The sequence below is a fragment of the Gopherus flavomarginatus genome, unplaced genomic scaffold, assembly GCF_025201925.1.
Source record: "Gopherus flavomarginatus isolate rGopFla2 unplaced genomic scaffold, rGopFla2.mat.asm mat_scaffold_43_arrow_ctg1, whole genome shotgun sequence".
Taxonomy (NCBI): domain Eukaryota; kingdom Metazoa; phylum Chordata; order Testudines; family Testudinidae; genus Gopherus; species Gopherus flavomarginatus.
The window spans coordinates 2,751,067-2,770,711 of NW_026115085.1; the positions used below are offsets into that span (position 1 = coordinate 2,751,067).

General features: G+C 50.4%; 1 protein-coding gene and 1 non-coding gene across 2 annotated transcripts in view; both read right to left on the reverse strand.

Annotated features, from left to right (window-relative positions):
• The window catches only part of LOC127042431 (zinc finger protein 560-like), an 816,513-nt gene that overhangs the window by 202,504 nt on the left and 594,364 nt on the right, over positions 1-19,645 (reverse strand). The window lies entirely within an intron of this gene.
• Positions 2,578-2,650, reverse strand: TRNAV-AAC (transfer RNA valine (anticodon AAC)). Its single transcript has one exon. It is a non-coding gene; the product is annotated as a tRNA-Val (tRNA).

A 19,645-nucleotide genomic window follows, 5' to 3' on the forward strand; every position in this document is an offset into this window, starting at 1 on the left:
ACATTTCTTGAGACATGGAGAGTCTTGCTCCCATATCACCAGGTGTAATAAAAATAACAGGAAAGGCCAAATATGGAAAACTGATTGTTCAGCTTGCTTTTGACCTGCATCATATTTTGGAATATATTCCAATAAGAAAATTAACGTGCAACGTATGTGTCATTGTTTGTGGTTTTAAGCTGTAAAAGGCTTGTGTGATTTTTAGCTCAGGAACAGTATTCCAATAGCTGTCGCCCCCTGCGTGCTTGTAACCAAGAAAAGAGCCTCAGGCTGAGCTGATTCAAATATTAATCCTGTGGTCGTTTTCCACAACAGCCTCAATAGGTCCCTGTGATGGAATGTAAGGCTACATCTAGACTACCCACTGTATCGGCGGGTTAAAATCGATTGCTCGGGGATCTATATATGGCGTCTCATCTAGACACCATATATCGATCCCCGAACGCGCTTATATCAATTCCGGAACAACACCAACCCCAACAGAGTTGCTGATTTGACAGGGGGAGCCGCGGACATCGATCCCGCGCGGTGAGGATGGGTGAGTAATCCGATCTTAGATATTCGACTTCAGTTACGTTATTCACGTAGCTGAATTTGCGTATCTAAGATCGATTTCCCCCCGTAGTGTAGACCAGTCCTTAATGTCTTCACACCTTCCCCCTGCAGGAGAATGACTGTTTGACCAGCTGTTTGCCTTGCTGTCTCTGAGGAACTGGTCTGTGGGTGTTCCCCAGAACTGTAACTTTTTCAGTAATATCATACTGTAAAATCTCACAATTTTACATACAGTGTTACTACACATTTTAACAGGAGGATAATATTCAGTAGGTTATGCGTTTTCTAATGATACCTCATAAGCCATTTTCCACTAGCAGGGTCTTCTCTGTTCACAGAATTTCTGATAGTTTGATGTCTGCTGGCACTGGATATCACTATTTTGGCATCTCTCTCTCTGTCTCAGTGAGCACCCGCTGTGGTTGTTGAAAGTCTGTGATGGGATCTTTGGGATGCAACTGAACAGTGGGACCCCTGAGCCCTTTGTCCCACCACCTGGGCTCCCTCTCACACATGTGATGCTGAGACAAGCTGTGAATCTCTGGCAGATATTGCACTTACACAGACATCCGTAGGTAGGGACACAGCCAACTGAATTACATAAATGCTTCTGCAGCCACTCATAACACTAATGATAGAAAGTCGCCCCCCCTACAGCTCTGCAGCCTTGCACCCCTGGATCATACCATCTTGCCTTAATCAGAAGCCTGATCAGTGTGAGTTTATTACACAGGGTCCACCCCTCCCTCACTGTGAATAGTACATGAACCAGCCTTGTAATGGAGCTGAGATTTCCCAAGAACTTCAAGCAAAATACACCAGTTTAAGTAGAGCATAAAACAGATTTATTAACTACAGAAAGATGGAGTTTTAAGGATTATAAGTGGTAGGAATAAAAGATCAAAGTAAATTACCATGGAAATTAAAGATAAATTCACAATCTAAACTTTACACCTTATTACACTAGGGCATAGTTCAGTTATGCACACAGGAAGGCTTAATGCTCGAGCTGCTGCACATGCTGGGCAGGCTTAAGGTCGGGCTCCCCATGGCAGGAGAGAAGAAGACTCGGCCCCTGGAGGGGCAGGCTGGGGCTTCCTGGATCCCATTTGCTCACAGCCAGCGCCCTGCCCCCACTCCCAAGTCATCCGTGGCGCCCCCAGGTCGGCCAGAATGGAGCAGCAGTTTTCACTGCACTACGTCCACTTATGGCTTACAGGCAACTCCCAGACTCACCACAGTCCACCATCTCGGCCAGAAAGGAGCCCACTCAGCCTCACCATTGCTGCTTTTCCTTCCCCCCAGAACCCCGCTTCTCCTGGGCTGCAAGTAGCCATCCCTGGGATGCCAACAGGCAGCCACAGGGGTCTGTCTCTCAGCAGCCAACCGCACCTCCATGGGTTCAGCCCTCAGAAGGGCAGGTGGGGGTTTCCTGGATCCCAGTTGCTCACAGCCAGCCCAGCCTCCACCTCTAAAACCATCAGTCATGCCCCCAGGTTGGCCATAAAGGAGCCGCCATTCTCCACTTGGACTCAGCTTTGCTTGTTTTCCTTTCACCCAGAACCTCCCTTCTTCTTCTGGGCTGCAAGTAGCCACTCCTGGAAAGCCAAGAGGCAGGCACAGGATTCTACCTCCCAGCAGCCAACCACACCTCCCCAGGCTTTGCAGAATGAAGGGTGGTGCTCTACTAACCCCACAGCTTCTTCCCTGCCTTCCTCAGCTCAACTTTCCTCTATTGCCCCATTCCTGCCTCACTTCCTCCTTTGGCCAGTCACGCAAAGGAGCCCAGCAGGAAGTGAGAGCCTCTATAGGCCAACCTCCAACAGCAGAGGTGGCCAAGCCACAAGCCTCCAAATGGTGACTGGCCTAACTACTCTAGGTTCTCCAGCCTGACACCAAGGTGCTTTCTCCACTGCTGTCAGCATCCTCTGTCATGCAGGGGTTGGAGTTATCCCAGGGACAGGCCAATAGGAGGAGTGCCCTTTCTGAATAACAAGGGGATCTGGGAAAAGGAAGCCAGCCTGTTTCTGCCTGGTTTTGAACCAAGGACCTTTTGCGTGTTAGGCAAATGTGATAACCACTACACTACAGAAACTCAACCTACTGGGTTGTTGCTCACTCTGGCACAGACTGATGGACAAATCTAGAGAATGTGGTGGTAGCCCCTCGATAGGTCAGCTGGCAGGGCAGAGGACTGGAGCCAGCACTCAGGAAGTCGTCCTTACCTCGCCCATGTGACTCCAGCTTGAGGGAGAGCTTCTTTTTCTTCTCCTTGCTGACAAAGAGCAAGAGAAGAATGAAAGGTCAGGTGGGCCAACTCGGTGCAGAAGCCCATGCTGTCTTTTCCTGCTGCATAGCCTGAAATGAGGGACTCGTGGCAGTTAAAGGAACTGCTGCACTCTCAGAAAACATCCCGCCCGTGCATAAAGGAGGATAGAAGAGCCTGTTAGTCTAGCACGCTCCCAGCTGAACTGTTTCAGCAGCTGCTAGGTTTCTTTTTGGCCTGTTACTTTTCTGTCTGGGATGTTGTTGTCAGCTGTGGCACAGAAGAAGGACGTCATTGCGAGCTGCCCATGAAGATAAGATTAACTTTTGCCTTCCTTGCTCGGCTTTACTTGCTTCCCCACCCTATTCCTGCGTTAGTTCCTGTGTTACCTGAAGGCAACGGGGGCCCAGCAGTGCGAAGAGGAAGTTAGACAGCTAGACCCTGGTGGCAAAAGTTCTACCACCGCTTGCCACCCCACTCTCTTCTCCCAGCTTCACATATTGACCGCCAGGGACTTGGTGCCCAGCAGCGCAACGGAAGGCAGTGGACAGAGCCACCCTCGCCTTGAAGCTCTGGCTCATTAAACCGTATCTTCAGTCGCTGATGGCCAATGAGAGACCAACAGCGCTTGCCATTTTAGCACTTGAAAATGCCATTGGTCAGTCACTGGATCTCTTTAATGCTGTTACATAACAAATGAAAATAGAATCTCAGTGTGACATTCTGTACCTTTGGGGGAGTGTGCTGTAACCCCCATATTCCTCATTTTCATATAATCGTGATCTTATATACAGAGCATGCCTTGTAAGGTATCAGGGGAAAGGATATGATCTGCTGAAAGTCATTTCTCTACCCATAGATGTTTACCATTCATGCATATGAAGTTATGAGAATTGTGCAGTGTGGTTATCACTATGCTGTAAGGTGGGGGAGTCAGCCAAATATTAGCTCCCCAGTGACAACAGCAAGGAAAGTAGCCAACACCCGGACAGGGTGTCAAACAACCCATCAACAGCCATTGTTCAGCAAGGGAGCTACAGTGCAATCACTTACCTGCAAGAGGACACCCCAGGGGAATTGCTCAGACTTGCTTGGAGAGACGCAGTGATGCTCACCTGACTCTGAAGGGGGAGCAAAGCCAAGAGGGAAGAAAGGACATGATAAAAGCAGAGACATTTGCCATGCTTTGTCTCTCTCGTCCACCTACATCTACAGACACCCCCACACCAAGCAACTGAAGCGCTGACGAAAGGGGAGAGCCTGGCTGAAAAGCCACCAGCCGGCCTGTGGTGAGAAGCATCTAAGTTTGTAAGGGCATTGAAAGGGTTAAGATCAGCTTAGAGTGCATTTTGCTTTTATTTCACAAAAACAACGAGGAGTCCGGTGACACCTTAAGAACTAACAGATTTATTTGGACACAAGCATTCGTGGGTAAAAAGCCCTCTTCTTCAGATGCATGGAGTGAAAATTGCAGATAGAGGCATAAATATATATTGGAACATGATGTAAAGGGAGTTACCATACAAGGGGAGAACCAGTGTTGAAGGCTAATTCAGTCAGGGTGGATGTGGCTCTCTCCAAGTAATTGACAGGGAGGTGTCAATACCAAGAGAGGGAAAATTGCTTTTGTAGTGAGCCAGTCACCCCCAGTCCCTCTTCAAGCTCAAATTAATGGTGTTAAGTTTGCAGATCAGTTGTAACTCTGCAATTTCTCTTTGAAGTCTGTTTTTGAAGTTTTTTGAATGACTTCTTTTAAATGGCTACTTTGAATGGCTACGTTTAATTGTGTTATTGAATATGAACATGTAAACGTGTTATGGAAGTCCCATGTGGTCTAGTGGTTAGGATTCTTGGCTTTCACCCAGACAGCCTGGGTTCAATTCCCTACACAGGAACAATGCAGAGCTTCTCCTTGGAGGGGAGGCAAAAAACAAAAAGAAAAGGAAGGGATCCTGCCAGCAGCAGAGCTTGATAGAGTTGGGAGCAGTACTGGATTTGACATGGTGCCATAGTGCTAGGCCCAAGCTCTGAAGGGACCTGTAACAGTAACTTCCTCCCCTCTGCAGAAAAGGAGCCTCAGAGCAGCCTGGATTCAGTAGGGGAGCTGAGACCCCATAGGGCCCTGGGAGCTGTAGTTCCTTGACCAGCTCCCTTCCTTAAAGCAGAGAAGGAACATTTCCCAGCATTCCCTTGGCTGCTATCAACAGGAAAGGGAGGGGAGAAGCTGTGAGACTCCATGTGCTGCAGCTTGCTGGGGCTGGCTGCTAGAAGGGGGTGCCACCTGTGAATAGGGAAGAGGTGTGACCAAGGAGTAGAAGGCCTTGGCCCAGGTAGCACCCTCAGAAGACTTCCCCAGACAGGCTTAGGGATGCTGGTGTGACCTCGCCTGGCAGCCCCCAAAGATGGAACTGGGTGGACTAACTGGACAGGGCCCCTCTCTATCTGAAGCTGGGCAAGGGAGGTAGGTGGATCCCGCCAGAAGGTAAAATGGTAAGTAAGGAAGGGGAGGCTCTACTGGACCTGGACAGCTTCAGATACAGGACAGGAGGATTTCCACTTCTGAGCCATGAAAATAGAAATTGACTTTTCCTTTCCAGATGTATCTAATATTCATAAAGGGAATCTAGCCCCTGCCTTCCAGATCTGAACACCTCAAAATCAGGAGTGCTCAAGCTCAATTTGGGCAGCTGTTACTTCATTTCTCCCAAATCAAATATGCTGATCCACTGTCATTTACTGTAGAAAAAGTAGGAGAAAATTGAGCAACAAACGTTGGGGTCTTCACAGTGCTAACGAGGGCTGGAATTGCTATTTTCAACAGCCATTACACTTTTTTTTTAGTTTTGTTTGTTTAAAAGGAAGACAGTGATATTGCACTGGCAAATTCCCCATAGAAACAAAGAATGGAACAAAAGAATAATAAAGGCACCTCAACTTTCCTCATTTATGTAGGACGGTCTTATTAGATGGATCCAGACATCTTCCAATCACAGAAGCTGATAATTGTTCCACTTTACTGCAGTTCTGTAACCATGCAGGAACCTAAAGGAGGAAAGTGCCTAACTCCAGAGCCTGCAGCTGCCTAGGGCCAGTGCTGAGGATTTAGAGTCCCTAGTGCTGCCCTTGCAAGGTTCAAGCATGCTCAGACTTGGCATTGCCTCCGCTCCTGCGGCTAGTAGCTGCAGCTGTCTAAGTCTGGCCTCTGGCAGTTGCCCCATGGCTGTAGCTAGAGAAACTACAAGTGGCTCTATGACTCCTGGGGCCATAAAGCTAGAGCACCTAAAGACACTGGAGTTAACCTCAAGGAACAGAGGTCACCAGTAGGAAAGGAATGTCGGGGGAGCAGGGAACGCGGGAGCAGGTCAGGCTTGCAGAGGGAGCTTCCAGCTGGTTGGGAGCATGTCCAAAGTAGAAAGGAAACAAGTATGGGGAGAGGTGGTGGTGACCAGGTAGCAGACTAGCACGTAGATGGGAGCAGAGGGAGAGACGCCGGTGTCTTCAGATTCCCAAGGGCTAAGTCCTCACTTTGGGGAAATGGTGTTTGCCGGTGGCTTGCTCACATGGCAGGATGGGGGCTGAGGGAGGGATCTGTCAGAACTGATCAGGTGTCTGCTGGCTTTAGGACTTTGAGCTGAGACTAGGACCACATGCAGTGACTGGTGACATGGGGGGGTACTGGAGACATGGCTAGAGAAGGTCTGAATGAGGAAAGATATAAATCTGTGGGGAGTTTCCTTGGTCACTATGAAAGTTCTGCTCACTGTGGACACTGGTAAACCCACATGGGTGTACAGCTCAATAAGAAAACCCGCGGGCTGAGGGAGCTGTGTATGGCAATGCATATAGTCATGGAGAGGTGTGTGATCAAAATGAAAAATGTCTCTGAGGTTCAGTACCGGGTATACGAAGGCACCAATGGCACTGCCCCACCAGGCCCACACTCGGAGCCCACAGTGACTATACTGGGGCCCACAAATATGTTTGGTGCCAGGGCCAACAAAAGGTTAATCCAGCCCTGACTGCCTGAGCACTATTTCAGCCTCACATTTTTGGGTGGAACTCCCACAGTGAGAGCTGCAGAGCACTCCCCCGCAACACACACGCACACACTCGTCCTGGTGTTGGGAGGGGAACAGGAGAAAGGACAAAAGAAGAGATGAAGAGAAAGGAGGGAGGGACAGGTGGATGGAGGAAAAGGTGAAACACAAAGGACAAACCCTAATGTCCCCATGATTCTAAGGGACAAAATCCCAGGTGCGGAATAAAATTCTGCCTCCTTAAACTCATGTTTTCCATGCCTAGAATTCAACTCTCACCAGATGGATCAGACTGAACAGGTTTCACACCTCCAGGAGGCTCTTACCTTCTAAAGAGGGACGGCTGTTTTCTAGTAAAATCACTACAAGGGAAGGAGAAAACTGGAAAGAGGTTTCTCCTGGCGCTCACGTCCGTGAACCCGAATACTCTCTCAGTCCTCAGACAGAGACCTGGAGAAGGAGACTTGCTGAAGCAAAGCCACAGGGGTCTCTGAGGTTTCCCTAGCCCCTGGCCCCTGACTGATGTCAGGATCTCTCTGTGAGGTCACCACCTGCTCACCAATAGTCTTTGACCAATAGTGTGAGGTCCTGCAAAAGGCCTTTGTGATGTCACTGCCACACCCCGCCCTTGCTGTGCCAATGTCCTGCCCCGGCCAGGCACTTTGGAGCTTTGAGCTACTCCCTGTGGATCACCTCACTCAAGGAGCTTTTCTATAGAGCATCCTCAGATGTCTAAGCACACGAGTGCCATGGCAATGTACTGACACACATGGCACCAAGATGAGATCATTAGTAGACTAACCTATAGGAGAAGGACACCCCAGCATTAGTAGGGGAGAAATCCCTACTGAACATGCATTACACCTAGCAGCCCCTGCGTGGGGTCTGGCGGGGGCTGCGGAGGGGGGAGACCTGGGAAAGGGATGGATGGAAAATGTCTGTGCAGCCGGGACATGGCCGGGGGGCGAGGGGAGAAGAGCAGGTGACCCCTGAGGAGCGGGGAGAAAAAGGGAGGGCTGAGATCCCCTCGGAATTACCACTGCCCCCTCCGTGGAGACCCCCCTCCTCTCCTGTCCTCCCCCCTTTCTCCCTAGAGAGCAACAAGCAACATTCAGGCTGACACCCCCTTCCCTCAAACCCCTGAGAAGTTCCCTGTTCCCCTCCCCCCATTGTGCCCCATTTTCTCTCCCCTTTGCCAATGGCCAGTTCAGATCTCAGGTTTGGGGTGTTTCCCCCCATTTTCACCTGCAGTGATTTGTCCTTGTGTAGGTGGGAAATGGTACCCCGAGTGATTTCTGAACTGGGCAGAGGCTGGGGGGGGCCTGAGACAGGGACACCTCTGGGCTGGGCTGGGGGGGCCACTCTCTGCTGGCAACAGGGCGTGGGAAGGGCCAGGAAGGGGAGGGGGGAGCAAGTGTCCCCCATAGAGAGGGTCCAGCCCCAGGCTGCTACCAGTAGCACATTCCTATCCTGGCCGGGAGGGAGGGGCTTTCTCCAGCTGGGACCTGCCCCCTAGGCAGCCCCAGGCTCTGACCGCACCAGCCCCGCCTGGAGCCCCCAGTGAGTGAGAGACCCCGGAGGGGGAGGAAGAGGGAGCACTGGGCCCTGACAGGAAAGTGACTCTCTCCCCTCAGATCTTGGTGTTTTCCTCTCATGTTATCAAATATGCAGTTTGTGACACAATTTCTTTGCAAATCTCAAAGATTCAAATAAAATAACCTAAACATTTGCCCCACTTCTCTCTAGTTGTCTATTTCTAATTGAATATGCCCTGAGATTTTCCTGTCTCTAATTATAAAATAATAAGAAAATCTCAGATTTACACCTTTTCTCAGATTATTGAACACAAAATGTTTGCAAATGTTGCCCATTTCCTCTTTATTCATTTACCAAGTATTCATGTGAAACACTCAGATTTTACCTCCTATCAACAACTGATATAAAATCCCTCTGATTTTCCACTTTCCTCTCTATAATTTGCAAAATGGATCCAAAATCTCTGATTTCCACCCTTTGTCTTTCATTTCTGAACACTGATCTGAAAGCTCAGGTTTTCCCTCTGTGTCATTATCAAATGTCAATTAACAATCCTCTCAAGTTTTGTGCTGTTCCTTATGTTTCTAAATCCCAAAAACTTCTTCCTTCGGGGGAACCTGTTGCCCTGAGTCGCTCTCCATTCTGGATGTTGCAGGGGATTATATTTCCCAGTGATTGTCTTTCCCCTCTCCTTTGAGGATCATTTGTTTCCTCTTTTAGCTCTGTTAGATATTTGCCAAAGAAAGAGAACAGCCTGATATTTAATACACATCAAAGTCAGAGGCCTCCCCCTGTTTGGGGATCAGTGGTTCGCAGCTGGTAGTGGGAGAGTTGGCTGGCCCCTTTTCTTTTCTCCAGCTGGCACAGGATGAGGGGCTCACTCTGAGTGCAGCATGTCTTGAGAAGTATCCCAAACCACAAGACAAATGGTCTCTGTGAAGGGTTGCTTCCCACAGTGCTAAGATGTAGCCACCTCTGGCAGGATCCATGGTGGCTACTATTTGCTAGTGACAGGCCACGGAAATTTCTTACCTATTTTGCCCCTCCATGCCAGGCCTGCACAACATACGGCCCACGGGCAACGTGCGGCCCATGAAGTCTCACTGTGCGTCCCGCAGCCGGGAATCAAAGGGCTCTGGGCTGCCCGTAGCCGCGGGGAATCCAAACCCCTTTAAAGTTCAGCCGCGGCCGGGATTCAAAAGGTTCTGAGCTGCCGGCAGCCGCAGGGAGCCCAGAGCTCTTTAAATCTCAGCCGCGGCCAGGATTTATAGGGCTCTGGGCAGGCGGGCGGGGAGCTCAGAGCTCTTTAAATCCCAGCCACCAGGGCCGGCTTTAGGCCAATTTAACCAATTCCCTTGAATCGGCCTCGCTCCTAAGAGGACCCCGCACCCAAGCCCCAGTACCAGCAAAAGCCAGTGCGCTGTACCAGGGTGGCCCAGTTTCCCCAGGGGGCAATTTAAAAGGCCTGGGGCTCCCAGCAGGGGCTGGAAGCCCAGGCCCTTTAAATTGCCACTAGAGCCCTGCTGCTGGAGCCCTGGGGTATGGCTGCGGGGCTCTGGGGGCTATTTAAAAAGTCCAGGACTCCCATTGCTTCTACCTCCCTGGCCCTTTAAATAGCCACTGGAGCCCCGCCGCTTCCCCAGGGTTCCCGCAGCTATTTACAGAGCTGGGGCAGTGGAAGCAGGGGCGCCCCGGGCCCTTGAAATAGCCCCCAAGCCCCAGGCTGCTGCTGCTACCCTAGAGGGAGAGGGGGGAGGAGGAGGAGGAGAAGGAGGCACTCACCATAGAGGATGGGCTGTACCCCCTGTACCTGCACCCCCTGCCCTGCCTGCAGCCAGCCCATCCCCAGCCTTCCCCTGCTGCACACCCTGCACCCCCCAGATAAACCGCTGATCCAAAACAGACCCCCCCCCATGCCCACCCGGCTGCTTCTCTCCTCAAGCAAACACCAGCTGTGGGTGTTCCAAAGGGATCCCCCTGCCTCTGCTCATTCACTGCAAACAGTAACTGTGTTTGGTTTTTAGATAAGCAGCTCCGGGAGCCTTCAGCTCACAACAAAGCAAATAGAGGCATCACACCAAAACAAAGAGCGTTATCTCTACTTAAAAGCATTATGGGAAGGTTCCGGAGGTAAGTGACAGCGTAGTAAGATTAATCACTGTTTACACTGGCACCCCAGCGCTGCATCACCAGCTCTGTTCTCTTTATTCCTCTCGTCGAGGTGGAGCACATGCAGCACTGTAGCCAGGGAGATACAGCGCTGTATGTGCCTTGCCAGTGTGGACGGGGAGTAAGTTACAGCGCTGTAAAGCCACCACCTGCACTGTAACTCTCCAGTGTAGCCAAGGCCTGAGTTGTAGTAATAATAGCAGCCAAGAATCCGGTGGCACCTTCTAGACTAACAGACGTATTGGAGCATGAGCTGTCGTGGGTGAATACCCACTTCGTCAGATGCAACAATAGTCCCATATGGGCTAGTGGTCAGGATTCCTGGTTTTCACCCAGGTAGCCTGGGTTCAACTTCTGGTGTGGGAAGAGTGCAGAGCTTTTGCCCAGAGTGGAGGCAGGAAATGAAAGGAACAGGAAGGGATCCTGCCAGCAGTGGAGTTAGACAGTGTAGGGAGGGGACCCCAGAAGTGGGAGTGGGGCAGTGGTTTGGGGGGAGATGAGGGAAGGATCCCAGCAGTGCGGGAAGTTGACAACCTGGAGAGCACAGGCCTGGAATGGGGACCTGGAAGAGTGAATGTGTCCCTCTAAACCCATCAACTGCAGACTAGGCAGGCTTGGAAGGATTGTGTATTTGTTGGTAAATGTCAATTTCTGTGTAAACACACAACCCAATGGCAAAATATTTCCATCAATAATCATCAAAATTGACAGATGGGCAAAGTAAGAAACATGGTGCTTGAGAACTTATCACGTTGTAGGAGCAGCAGTGATCTGTATGCTCTGTATAACCTGTATGCTCAAAAGGTCTGTTAAACTCCCCCAGCTTGTGTCCTTTCCCGCTTTGAATGCCTGTGAAGTGGCTTTCCCACTCTCCTTTGTACCTCCAGTGAATGCCCTTCACCCGGCCCATCTGGCCAGTGGTTCGCTGTGTTACATTCTATTGCACCTCAGGGAGACTGATCTTCATCGCACCGTCCATCGCTGCGCTGTGGGACACTTACCTTAAAGGATCCTGACATCTCCACTGCCAGGCCTGTCCTGGGAGCGTGAGTATGAGTGTGACACCCTCTCCCATCCCTTCTTTTGAGCTTAGCTATCAAGCTAATAAATGTGCTGCTTTCTGCCAAACTCTGGGGGGGAGGGGCATTATTAGTCCTCTCTAAGCTTACTAACTGACCCAATTTTGGGTAACACAAGCAACATTGTTTGATCTGTTATTGTACCAAAGTGGGAGGTGGTTGTCTATAAAGGAGGGTGAAGACTAAATGCCTCTGATGAGAATGGGATTTGAACCCATGCAGGCAGAGCATAATGGGGTAGCAGTCCATCACCTTAACCACTCGGTCACCTCATCTGAGCTGTCAAAAAACGGACAGGAGGAGAAATCTAAGGCCGGCAGAGATAGGGACACTAAGGAGTTTTTAAATACTAAGCGAAAGCAGGGTCTGAATGAGCTCCCCTCTCTCACCTAGTGAGGAGCTGGGGAAAGACTTCAGGAACAGACCGTGTTTGCATAGACACACCTACTCTGCCTAGCTATGCAGCATGATGGGGCCGCTTCCCCAAAATGACCAGTTTGGGATGGTCTTGGGTTTCAAATGACTTTAGGATTGAGTGGAATGAAATGTTATTCTCCTTCCTGTATGAGTGAAGGGCAGCAGAACATACCTAGTCCGTCCTGATGGAGGGGTAGGTGAGTGAGGAATAGCTTTTATTGGACTGCAGAGAAGTGATTGAGGACGTCACCCTAAACCAGTGGTCCCCAAACATTTCACATTGTGGCCTCTTAGCCATGGCTGTGGCCCCTCGGAAGCCACGGTCAAGAACCGGGCTGGGAGGAGTGGGGCTGTTGCTTGCTGGGGTGAGGGGTGCGGACAGGGGTAAAGGGGTCGACGCCGGGCTGGGAGCCAGAGTCTCAGGCTGAGAGTGGGGTTGGGGAAGAGCTGTGGCAGAGTGGTGCTCCCTTCCTGCCCTCTATGTGGGCTGGCTCAGGTCCTGAGGTGCCCCCATGAATGTTCCTCTGTGTCCCCCTAGGAGTCGCACCCCACATTATGGGGACCACTGAACCCTACTCGCTAAGCCGGGGCTAGTGATGCCAAACCCCCGGGAAAGGGAGAACAAGTGTGGGGGCCCCAGCACCAGAACCATGCCCCTACCTTCTGTCTGTGGCTCTACCCCCTTCCACCCATGGCCCCATCCACTGTCACTTCTGTTCCACCCCTTCCCCCACCAGCCCCACCCTATCACTCCTTTACCCCTGCCTCGCTGTGGCCCTGAGACCAGAGAAGCTCTGTGCCCCTGCTGCAGCCCCCGGGCTGTAGCAGGGAGTGGGAGCTCCTCCAGCCCTGGGGCTGACATAGGGGAGACTTTTCCAGGGGGACCTAACTTGGCCAGGGCCCCTGATCATGGGCCCCACTGTCCCCTTGGCAGTGCAAGGTTTGGGGAGGCTGAGCCCCCTTGTCATAAACAGATAGCTAAGGGTTAATGTTCTTTTACCTATAAAGGGGTAACACCAGTAACCTAAAACACCTGACCAGAGGACCAATCAGGAAACAAGACTTTTTCAAATCTGGGTGGAGGGAAGTTTGTGTGTGAGTTCTTTGTTCTTTGTCTTGTGTCTGTGGCGTCTCGGCTATGAGAGTGATTTTTCTATCTCCTGCCTTTCTAATCTTCTGTTTCCAAGTTGTAAGTACAAAGATAATAAGACAATAAGTTTATATTGGTTTTTTTTGTATTTACATGTGTGTAGTTGCTGGAATGTTTAAACTGTATTCTTTTTGGATAAGGTTGTTTATTCATTTTTTTCTTTTAAGCAAATAACCCTGTATTTGTCACCTTAATACAGAGAGACCATTTTTATGTCCTTTTCTTTCTTTTTATATAAAGCTTTCTTTTTAAGACCTGTTGGATTTTTTCTTTAGTGGGGACTCCAGGGAATTGAGTCTGCAGCTCACCAGGGAATTGGTGGGAGGAAGAAGTCAGGGGGAAAATCTCGTTGTGTTAGATTTACTAGCCTGACTTTGCATACCCTCTGGGTAAGGGGGAAGAGAGATTAGCTATCTTGGTACTTCTATTTCCAGGACTGGAAACAGGGAGGCGGGAGTCCCTCTGTTTAGATTCACGGAGCTTGCTTCTGTATATCTCTCCAGGAACCCAGGGAGGGAACACCTGGAGGGGAGGAGGGGGAAGGGAAATGGTTTATTCCCCTTTGTTGTGAGACTCAAGGCATCTGAGTCTGGGGGTCCCCCAGGGAAGGTTTTGGGGAGACCACAGCGAGCCAGGCACTGTATAAATCCCTGGCTGGTGGCAGCTTTACCAGGTCCAAGCTGGTAACTAAGCTTGGAGGTTTTCATGCTAACACCCATATTTTGGACGCTAAGGTCCAAATCTGGGAAAAAATGTTATGACGCCCCTCCCCCCTGAGCCTCCATTACGAGCCGCCCAGGCTACCACTGCTCAGTGTGTGGCCAGTCTCTGTGTTTTCTGCTGCTCGTTCTGGGGAGCCTGGCCGGCCTTAGGGGTGGTGCCCCCCGATAGCCGCCCAGGGCTCCAGGGGTCAAATGGCACCGTGTGGCAGTGCAAAGGTGCTCACTGCTCTCCCCTGCCCCAATGCTCCTCCATGGGTCCATAGAGGTTTGAGGGGAGTAAGGAGCAACCCTATGTGCTCCATGCGTCCTGGTCACTTTTCCCACTTGGGCTGTGCTGTGAGGGGAGCATCAGAAGCTGCTGCTCTCTGCCCTCCCGCTATGCAGCCCGGCTGAGGAAAGTGACCTGGATGCAGGGAGCTCGGATGATCTCACTTCTTGCCCCCACATCCCACAACCCCTAGGGGTGCCCAGATGAGCAGCGTTCCAGGGAGGAGTGGGGGGCAGCAATGCCAGCTGCTCCATGCACACAGGTCAGTCTCCCCATGTGGGTGCAGGAGGGGATGCAAGGGTTTCTGTGATGCCTATTCTATCAATATCGTCACTCAATACCAGGCACTCAAATTCACCAGTCTTAGTACTTAGACGTTTAGCGTTTGTATTTAAGCACTTCTAAAATGTGTCCCATTTTAGCTGTCTGCTATTACATGATGTAATTGAGGGAGACTCTTTCATTTCACTGTTTCTCATCAGAACCTACCTGTACATTATCATCTTCCATCCTCTCCACCTTACTAGGCTATAGAGAATCCCTGTGAATAGTTCCTCTTCTAACGGATGTCTCTGTCTGAACCCTGTGCTCCTCAGCGCCTGTCGGCTTTCCCCAGCTCTGAGGCTGTGTCTACACCGCGCACCTTACCACGGTGCAGCTGTGCCACTCTAACCGTGCCATTGTAAGGTGCGCTGTGTGGCCGTCCTTATCGCTGAGAGAGAGCTTCCCCGGCAACAAAGCCAAACTACCTCCAATGAGGGGCAGGAGCTTTGTCACCGGGAGCACAGCTCCACCTATGATGCGCTGTTCACACTGCCGCTTTTCATGGCTCAAATTTTGGCATTCGGGGAGTGTTTTTTCTCACCGCAGAGAGACAAAATTTTTAGCAACAAAGGCCGAAATTAAAAAAAACTCCTCTGCAACCTATTTAATTTTACCTTTATACAACCTTTATACTGCCTCCAGTTCTGGTATCCTCATTTGAAAAAGATGTTGTGAAATTGGAGCTAGGGCAGCAAAGAGCCACCAAATGTTCTGAGGGCTGGAGAAAAATGCCTTCCAGTGAGCTATTGAAAGAGCTCAACCTGTTTAGCTTATCAAAAGAAGATTGAAAGGTGATTTCATTGAAATGTTGAAGGGCCTTAATGGAGAGAAAAGATTGGGTATTTACGGGCTCTTGAATGGAGCAGAGAAAGGCATAACAAGACCCAATGGCTGGAAAGTGAAAAGAGACAAATTCATATTACAACTGAGGCACAATAGTCAACAGCGAGGATGATTCACCACAGGAGCAAGCTACCAAGGAAAGTGGTGGATTCACCATCTCCTGATGTCATTTAATGAAGACTAGATGCCTTTCTGGAATGTGTTTGCCCCCAAAGTAGCTGTTATGTCATACAGGAGGCCTGTGATATGCAGGTTAGATGCTCTAATGGTGTCTTCTGACCATGAAGTCGACTAATTTCTGAAAAACTGAGTGTAGCATTGGGAGCAGCGTCTGATGTTTTCCTGTCTAGCCGGCTTGCTGCCTAGAACGAACGCTCCTTGAGTGGGGTGATCCACAGGGAGTAGCCCAAACCTCCAAAGTGCCTGGCCAGGGGCAGGACATTAGCCCAGCAAGGGAGGGGTGTGGCAGTGACATCACAAAGGCCTTTTGCAGGACCTCAGACTATTGGTCAAAGGTGGTGGGGAGGTGGTGACCTCACAGAGAGATGCTGACATCAGCCAGGCAGGACAGGGGCGAGGGGCCAGGGAAACCTCAGAGACCTCTGTGGCTTTGCTTCAGCACGTTTCCTTCTCCAGGTCTCTCTTTGAGGACTGAGAGATTATTTGGGGTCATGGACGTGAGCGCCAGGAGGAACCTCTTTCGAGTTTCCTCCTTCCCTTGTAGTGATTTTACTAGAAAACAGCCGTCCCTGTTTAGAAGGTAAGAGCCTCCTGGAGGTTTGAAACCTGTTCAGTCTGATCTATCTGGTGACAAGTGAATTCTAGGCATGGAAAACACGAGCTTGAGGCAGAATTTTAGTGCGCACCTGGGATTTTGTCCCTTAGAATCGCTGGGGACATTAGGGTTTGTCCTTTTTGTTTCACCTCTTCCTCCATCCCTCCCTCCTCTTCTTCTCTTGCTTCTTTTGTCCTTTCTCCTGTTCCCTTCCCAACAACAGGACGGAGGTGTGTGTGTGTGTGTGTGTTGCAGGGAAGTCCTCTGCAGCTCCCACTATGGAAGGTCCACCCAAAAATGTGGGACTGAAATAGTGCTCGGGCAGTGATCCCCACCGGTGACCTGGGCCATCCTTTGGGCTCTCTGGTGAGAACCCTCAGCCTCCCGTCCTCCGTCTCTACCCTGATTGGTTGAGCAGGGGGATGTTGACAGGGAGGAGACTCAGGTCCTTGTTGTTCTCTTTTAAGATCAAGTAAATAAGTCAGAACCAGTTCTATCTTTGATTAATTTTGCTGCTTCTCTGCATTAATTGTCTCTGAGCAGTTGATGATTCCCTCTAACATTGCAGTTCTCCTCAAATACTTGCTGAATAATTACTGTCACTGTTGTTGGTCTGGAGCTCATCTGAGAGCACAGTATTCAGGTCATTCAATGTCTGAAATTCAAGATCCGATGGTTTGTTTGAAAAACAGGGCTCTTCGGTCCTATTCCCAACACTGCCTCTGACGGGCTGTGTGACCTAAGACAAGTCAATTCTCCTTTCTCAGCCTGAGCTTCTCCCTCTTTCAAGTAGGGATAATAATGATCCGCTCTTACCTACCTCATGGTGGGTGAAGGATGCGGATCCATTTGGGAGTGTGACTAGAAGTAGTGCATAATATGAAGTTTCCCAGATTATGACATAATAGATTAGCTGAAATCGTCTATTTTATTTGTATTTTTTATTTTGAAATTGTTAATAGTAGCAACGACTTAGCTCAGATTGAAGCATCTTATCTAATGGTTGAGATGTAAGTGTCTCCTCTTTGTGTGCGAGGAGACAATTTAACACACTCTGACAAAGAGGAGATGCTTTTGTTTTGCAAGAAAATATTTTTGCAAAGATCTTTCATCCCACTTGTTATGATTCTGAGAAACAAACTGGTTTAGTCTAAATGGGATTTTCGGACAGAAACGGTTTGAATGAAATTTTCCCACCATCTCGATTCCTGGGCGCTGGGGTGTTTTCATCTGTTAGAACAGGAGTCAGAACTGGTTGCTTCTCTTTCTGGCTCTGCCATCGCCTTGTTGTGTAGGCCTTGGGTAGGTCACTTCCCTTCTCCCATCTGTCCAATCGGAACAGGAACAGTTCTCGAACTATGGGCAGTTTAGAGCCCAAGTGAGATAAGGGGTATTAAAGCCCTCTGTGAAGTAGAAAGGGGAGTTTCACAGTGTTTAGCACCAAGGAATTCTAAAGTTTGCTAAAATGTCTAGTCTGTGGAAACAAGAAATGGTCGGGGCCAAACTTATTAACCACTGCCTTTTTAAAGCCCATTCAAAGATGTGAGTCCCTATCTTTTAGGTACCTGTGGTTCTTTGCCAGCAGCAGAGAAGAGGTTCCTGCCTCCGTTTTTGTGGCCTTAATAAACCAGGTGTTGTGCCCCAGTTCTCGTCTGAGACCCCTGAAAAAGAACATCTTCCCATCCATGAACAAGACAGGACCTATCTTTCAAAGGGGAACAAAAAGACCTCTGGGACTTACAGACTAGCTAGCCTGACTGCCATAGCTGGAGAGATCCTGCAATACATTCTTAAACACTCAGTTTGTCAGCAGCACCTACAGGATGATTTGGTTCTTCTGACTAGTGAGCGTGGAATTGTCAAGAACAAATCATTCCAAACCAATCCTCTTTCCTTCTTTGGCAGGGTTCTGGGCCTGGTAGAGGTGAGTAAACAATAGATGGGATCTAGCTTGGTGTTACTAAGGCTTTCGACACAGTCCCATAGGACATTCTCAGAAGCAAACGAGGGAAATGTAGTCCAGCTGCAATCAGTGTAATGTGGGTGCAGAGCTGGTTGAAAGCCAAGACTCCAGGAGCCCTTCTCCATGTTTAGCTGCCCAACGGGGAGGGTGAACCTAGTGGGTCTGGCAGGGATCAGTCCGGTGTCAGGTACTATTCTATATTTTCATGAATGATTTGGAAAATGGAGTGGAGAGCATGCTCCTAAAGTTTACAACTGACACCAAGCACTTTGGAGCACAGGATTGAAATTCAAAACACCCTTAACAAATTGGAGACTTGGTCTTCTTGAGCCAAACTCCATGGTTAGGGCTCTCTCTCTACACTGGGCTGAAGTGAAACCCCAGAGCCAAGCACTCCTCCTGGGCAGTGAGCTCCGACCTTGAATGGTCAGATGCTGCTTAGCACTGTCAGAGCAGCTTTTGCTGGGGGATTCTCCCAGCACTTTCCAATAGCGGGAAGGTATGAAATCCCCATTTGACTGCTGGGGACAGAGCCCGAGAGTGGGGAACAACTTGCCCAAAGTCCCCAGAAAAAGGAAAACAACCAGCAGAGGAACCAATAGGAAACCCAGCAATGGAACTCAGGAGTCCTGGGGGTGTGCTGTGGTGACCAGATGTCCCAATTTTATAGGGACAGTCCGAATTTTGGGGTCTTATCTAGGATCCTATTACCCCCCACGCCGTCCCGATTTTTCACACTTGCTGTCTGGTCACCCTAGGGTGTGCACATGTGTGGGTCCCAGCTGCTCCCTGCCCCCCTCATTGAAGCAGATGTGCAGGGTTACTGCCCTGGGAAGTGCAGGGCACCAGTGGATGTGGGGTTGGCTGGAGGTAGGGTCTGGCTTCAGGCAGGGCAAGGGCTGCGTGGCTGGCTGGCTTCAGGCAGAGGGGTGCATCAGGGGTTGGCTGGAGACAGGGCAGAGAGGATGCGGCTGGTGCAGGCAAAGCAGAAGGTGCAGGGCTGGCTGGAGACAGAGGCTGACTGCCGGCAGGGCAGGGCAGGGGGTGCAGGGCTGGCTGCAGGCAGGGCGTGGGGCAGGGCCGGTGCAAGGAAGTTTCATGCCCTAGGCGAAACTTCCACCTTGCACCCTCCCCCCCCGCACCCCTGCCCTGAGGCGCCCCACCCGTGGCAGCTCCCCCCTCCACCCTGAGGCTTCCCTCTTGTGGCAACTCTCCTGCTCTGCCCTGCGGCATCCCCGTCGCCCGAGCTCACCCCTGCTCCGAGCACGAGCACCCCGAGCACGCCGTGGCCGCTTCACTTCTCCCACCTCCAAGGCTTGCGGCGCCTAAGCCTGCCAGGCAGTCAGGCACCCTCCTCTGAGCCACAGCAGCCCTGACAGTTGACAATAGAGGCACCTTAACCCCTGAGTTCCTTCAATGTGTCCCTCTCGGGGGTCCAGCTCCGATCACCAGATACTCGGGGTATGTCTATACCACCTGCTGAATCAGTGGGCAGAGATCGATCCAGCGGGGGTTGATATATCGCGTCTAGTGTAGATGCA